This window comes from Lepidochelys kempii, chromosome 7 (genome assembly GCF_965140265.1).
Source record: "Lepidochelys kempii isolate rLepKem1 chromosome 7, rLepKem1.hap2, whole genome shotgun sequence".
Taxonomy (NCBI): Eukaryota; Metazoa; Chordata; order Testudines; family Cheloniidae; genus Lepidochelys; species Lepidochelys kempii.
This window is the reverse complement of record NC_133262.1, coordinates 98,120,508-98,126,925: the sequence shown is the minus strand read 5'-3', so window position 1 is coordinate 98,126,925 and position 6,418 is coordinate 98,120,508. Positions and strand designations below refer to the sequence as shown.

General features: G+C 39.0%; 1 pseudogene; it reads right to left on the bottom strand.

Annotated features, from left to right (window-relative positions):
* Positions 1-3,580: 3,580 nt before the first annotated feature.
* LOC140915206 (zinc finger BED domain-containing protein 5-like) lies at positions 3,581-5,538 on the bottom strand (annotated as a pseudogene).
* Positions 5,539-6,418: the final 880 nt, after the last annotated feature.

Genomic DNA, 6,418 nt, shown 5'->3' with positions numbered 1-6,418 from the left:
CTCCCAGGTGGTTTGTTTTTTCTGGCAGCTTTCCCTATTCTGTGATTTCTCACTCTTTTTTTATTAGCATCAGTCTCAGTAATGCAAATAGGACTCCATTATGATACATACAATGCACAATAGATCCTTGACCAGACAAAGAGAGATAAGAGTCTCAGTCTCCCTGCTGGAAGAGAACCTGTCCAAGGCCTCTCACCCCCTGGTGATGTGCTTTAACTCTAAGGCTTTAAGAACATAATTTCAAGTATAGATAATTTCTTAAATATTACTTGTGCGTACATTTCACAATGACTATGATGACCAGTAAACCACTAGCTTTTGGGAGAGACCTTACATGCCACCATTTGGTGAATTATTATGCATCTTTCTGCCCCAGGGGATGCCTGTAAAACTGCATGCATCCAATCTATTGGCATCAAGAGGTCCCTGGGTCACCCAGTATTCATATAAGTGCATTCCACTTGAAACTGACATTTTAGCTCTGTCTCTGAGGCCTACTATTTTAAAACTGCTCATAGTTCAGGTCATTATGTGCACAAATGGTCAGTTAGACAAGTAAGAGGGAAACGATGAAGAGGTTGCTTCTTTCATCTCTCTCAGTTCCTTTCTCCTTTTTGTGCGTCAAAGTGAGGGAGATATCAAATGAGGTCCCACAAGACTGTGAGATGTGGAAATAACTTAAGATGTGATCCTAAAGGGGCTTTTATAGTGTGACAGTGTAATCCACTGGTCAGTGTGTTTTGTGTGTCCCCCTTTTTGTGCCATCCACAGAGGATGTAAATCTGTTACAGCTCTCAGCCTGGGAACCTGCCTCTTTGGCTCAAGCTGTGAAGACTCATACTTTCACCTGTGGGAGGCTCCAGTTACAGCGTTGGCCAAGATGGCAGCCACTACAACAGTGTCTTACAACATCGCCCAGGACTGGGAGAATGCACCTAGGCTGAAATAGGGGGCGTTTTTCATTACTCGAGAAGATGCAAATTCCAATTTCCATGCAGAGTTTGGAGTAAGGTGTTGATTCCCCCCCCCCCCCATTTTAGTGTAACTCTATTGCATAAGGTAAGAGCTGCGAAGACACTCTTTTTCAGATAGCATGGCACAGGGCCAACCAAAGGAAGGACTCAGAGGCATTATGGGGAATAAGGCCATGTAACTACTGACTTGGCTAGCTGGATAGATAGAAGGCCAAGGAGGCAGTGTTTGAAAGAACGTATGATGGAATAGTTCACACTGAGCACCTTGACAATTAACTTCTTGATACTTGCTTTGGTTTGAAGCCTAAATGTTAAGGAAATTATTTTTTCAATCAGTTTAAGTGTTGACCATTCATTGTTTGTTTGCATGACAGACCTGTTCTTCTGCACTTTGGACCCATTTGCAGGGTTCTTACTTTCAGTGAGTCACAAAAGCCTTTATAAAACCCTGAAGCAATTGTTAGTTGGGCCCATCGTTGTATGAAGTGTGTGTGTATATATATATGGAACAACTGAATACCAAAGAATTTTAACTTTGTTGCATGTGATAACTTAGCAAACGTTCTCCTCTTAAGCTGCAGTGGAATGTTTCACGAAATGTAGGTGATTAAAGCTGGTGCTGAGTCCCAGGAAGGTGTGGCTAACGTACCGTTTTGAGTAATGGCTGGCAGCTGGGATCAACTATCATATCCAAACTACCCCCAGAGCAAATCAAATACACCTTGGACACACAGGAAGTCTTATCTTGCAGATTTCAAGCACTTTATATTATAAGCCAGCTATACAATTCCACTGGGGAAAGACCCACTAAGATCTTGCCAACTTAATCTGGTTAGGACAAAAATAAGTTTTTAAATAGAAATCCTCTCACCTAATGTGAAATAAGAAGTGGATCATGATCTGTCTGGACTCCAGTCAGAGGGCCAGTGATCCCTGGACAAACTGTTATTGACAGGACACCCGTGGAACAGAGAACTTGGGACAGTTTGGCTGAGTTACTTCCAGTCTATGTAGAGAGAACAGACCACAAGTTTAATAAAGTTTCACTGGTTCAGTTTAACCTGCATTCAGTTTCACTCATTGCAAATGAAACAAAGCATGTGGTTAGGAATTGGGAATTTAGCACATACCTTAATCTAAGAATTTGCTGAGTTGTACCAATAAGAATTAGTACAAATAGGTAAAACATTTGTATTTTAAATTACTTTTAAAAAGTCTCAGTAGTTTGATGCACAGCAAATGTCTGCTAGCTTCCTTCTAATCACAATACAGGGCACAGTTTAAAGCAGCCTTTTAGCTGGACATTGGCTAAGATTGAAACATACCAGCTGCTGTATTGACCAAAGGCCCAACACCCTAAATAAGTTCTATAAGGTATATTTAACTCTTAATGTGGGTATACCTGCCTGATGAAAATTCCTGGCAATCTGCTGTCAACGGGTTGCTCTGATTACATAGAGAAATCCAGTGATTACAAAGCTGTGGAGATGTCAGCAAATGCATTAAGTACCTCAGGGCTACAAATGTGAGAGAAACTGTAATAGATCTGCACTGGCCCTTTGATCTTAGGGGAACCCTCCTCTGAGCTAATCCCACGGAAGAGAATTCAGTACCTTGGCCTTCACTACAATGGATCATCCAGGTGAGCCTTGTTAATTTGTCAGTTAGGGTTTTTGTGGCTGAGGTTGGAGAGGAAACTCAGAGACCAGCCAGGTAGCTCCCAAGAAAGGCTTCTAGTATAGAAATTTAGGAAGAGAACTCTCCTGAAGTATGTTTTTTATGGTGATTGCAGCTGCTAAAGATTATAACCAGTAGCAGCCCTATACTTGAGATAGAGAGGCCCAGAATGGGTTTTATGTTTTGTAGGGTTTGTTTTAATGATAGCCAGGCCAACCCTAGGACATCTCAAGAATCAACACAGAGGAGGGACAAGGATCCACAACAATTGTTTGCACTTAATGAATCAGGTGAATTCATAGTAAGATTTTTCTCTTCCCAAGTTTTGCAGGTTGAAGGTGTAGATATTCCGGTTAAACTCCCAAATTGCACAGACATCTGGCTAAAATATGGGCACAAAATGCTCTCTTCTAGGTAGCCAGTGACAATGCAATGCCATGTAGGTAATCCATGTTCAGTCCTGAGCTCAGCTTATCAGTTGTAAGACGGTAGAGGTATGGGATGTTGTACCACACCTGGTGGTTTAATATATGATGAAATGTTTGATTTCAAACCAAGCAAAGCCAACAGAGCGAACGATGAGGCTAACACTCTAGCTCAGCATTTCCCAAACTTTTTTGGCCACGGAACACTCTTTAGCCTATTACGGAACACTCATATTATTTTGTTTGGTTTTCAAATAAGAATTGTGTTATTTATGCTCAAATATATTTTATTTTATAAAACAAAGCAAAAATACAAATTTAAAATAACTTGAACTAACAATTTCTAACTGGAAAGCACGTATAAAGTAGTACAAAAATCAAGTGCAAGTGTCAAAATTAAAAAAAGTGTTCTACTTAACCTGTTTTTATATATACACAAACACCAAACAAATTAAATTTTTACTAGGAAAATCTATTTTTATAAACAGAAATACAAATTTGGATTTAATGGGATTGGTGTTTCTGCATTTTTCTATCACAAATTCGCTTAATATTAGGAATAATGCTGGAAAGTTGAATCCCTCATGTCAGGTGCAGCATCAAGTCTATTCCTATATTTGTTTTTTGTTGCAGTATAATATGAAAATCCCATCTCACGCAAATAAGTTGTAGCAAAAGGAAGGAGCACTCGAACTGCACGTTTAGCCACATTAGGGTACTCTTCTATTAGGCTGCTCCAAAAATTATCCAGCAGAAGATCCTTAAACTTTCGTTTCAAGTCAGAGTCAGTTAGGTTTTCATAATCATGCGCAGTAAAGCCAACTGGTTTGGCTGTAATTACAAACGGATTTTGAACCCAAGCATTATCATCAGTAGTTGTAGGAAAATATTCTAATAAAGAGGCCTGCAAGTCACATAAGTGCTGTAAAATGGTGCTGGAAACTTCTTCATGGACTGTAGAATTTATTTCAGTCAGAAATTCATGTAGTGTAGGGAAGCAACCCAGAATTCCAGTTTCTTTTTTAACGACAAAATTTTATTCATTGTAGTAAAAGTGGTCACATTCTTTCCTTGCAGCGACAGATTAATTTCATTTAATTTTGCAAAAATATCTGCAGGATATGCAAGTCTCATCAGCCACGAGGAATTAGTCAGGCAGTCATTAAATTTTTGTCCTGAATTATCTGAAGTGAAGAATACCAGTTGTTCACTATGAAGCTCAAAAAGCCTCACAAGCACTTTTCCTCCGCATAGCCACCTCACTTCCGTATGTAAAACAAGTATTTTGTGCTGACTACCCATTTCCTCACACAAAATCTTAAATAACCTGGATTCAAGTGGTCGAGATTTGACAAAATTGATAATTTGTACTGCTTCATCGAGCACAATTTTCAGATATGCTGGTATTTTTTTAACAGCAAGTGCTTGTCTGTGTAGAACACAATGGCTCTTAGTGCTTTCTGGTGCCACACTTATGATTCACATTACAGCTCCCTTCATCTTCCTGATCACTGCCCGAGCACCGTCAGTACATACATCAATACATTTTCCCCAACTAATTTCATGCTTTCTGATAAAATTGTTGATGCAGTTGAATATTTCTTCCCCAGTCATGTTGCTTTGCAGAGATTCACATAAGAGCAGGTCCTGTTCAATAATATTATTAAATCTATATTGGACAAATACTAGTAGCCCAGCAAGTCCTGAAACGTCAGTGGATTCATCTAGCTGCAATGAATACTCATGGCAAATTTTCAGTCAGCAAAGTAGCTCTTTTTCTATGTCATCAGCAAGATCTTTAATACGGCATGCAACAGTATTATTTGACAACTGTTCAGCATCAATTTTTTTACCAGACTGCTCGCTCAACATGCACGTTACAATATCTTTCGCGCAAGGCTTGATAAGTGTTTCTCCAATAGTGTGAGCTTCTCCGGCAAGCGCTATACAGTAACTTACTCAATAAGATGCCTCTGTTGCACTTTCGTTGTCTGTTTTAGCAATTTTAATCATCGAAAGTTTACAATTTCCAAGTGAGTCACGCTGCCTCTTGAAAAAACTTATATCTATGTATTTGTATTCAGCATGTTTGGTTTCCAAATGCCTACGAACTTTAGCAGGAGCCAATGAACTGTTTGCTGGTATTTTGTTGCACACGACGCACTGCGCATCAGGAACATCTTTATTTCCAAACATGTAAAACCGAAAGACAAATAACTTTCATCATACTTTCGTTTCGATCTTTTAACACCTGCTTCTTGTTTTTTGATATACTTTGGTGGAAATTCTTTCACTGTGGATAACTCACTGGTACTAACAGATTTTTCGGCAACAAAAGACTGCGATTGTTCATCCTCACTTTGAAGTGTCACAATATTTTGCTTGTTTATTTCGGCCACAGTTGGAGTACCAGAAGAACTTGCTTTTCGTTTCAAAGTTCCTTCTTTTAGCCACAAATCCATGGTGATTAGGTTTAGTAGCAATATTTAGAAATACTGATTTTTGTCTAATTTTGCTTGTCACAAATATTTATATTGTTTCGAGTGAAGCTAGTTTAGTTGTGCTTATCGCACCCACAGGTTTTAACGTATTGAGTGAATATGTTATATTCAACACGGCGTAAAGAGAACGGTATGTGTGCATACTGCTGCAGTTTGCGCAGTCTCGAGTGGAAGGGGTACGACATCATTAACTGAAACGTGCCCAAAAGGGGTAGACGTCAACATGCTTGCGTGCCGCGTTCTCTTTACGCCATGATATTCAATACAAGATCTGTCAATAACCGGAAGAAGAGTTTTATGTTAAATTATAGTCATTCAAAAAGAGTTGTAAACTACGCTTCAAATAAGCCAAATGTTAAAAAAATGTAAAGACCCTTTTTTAAAATTATGATTCTTTCACGGAACACCTATTCACATCGTGCAGAACACAGTTTGGGAAATGCTGCTCGAGCCTTATCTCATATTCTTGTGGGAAAATATAAGGCATATCACTACAAGTGAAGCTCAAAGTGCAACACTCTCAGCCAGACACCCTTCTTGGCTTGTGTTGGGTGAGGTTGTGGGTCAATATTTTATAAGCATTCACCTTTGCAATTCGATTTTACATATGCATGATCTATCCTGTGAGATAAGTATATGTAAAAAATTAACTCTGCTCGGAAGTAGATGGAACACAGTGTTGGGAGGGCGGGTGTGATATTTTGGCTTGGCTAAGGGATATTTTTCAAAACGTATTGTTTTGAGTAAACAGGATATAAAGCAAATGGTTTAAAATACCTCACTGAAATATCCGTGGAGTCAAATTTAATTTGTGTATGGCAAAGCTGGTTCTCAAAATAAA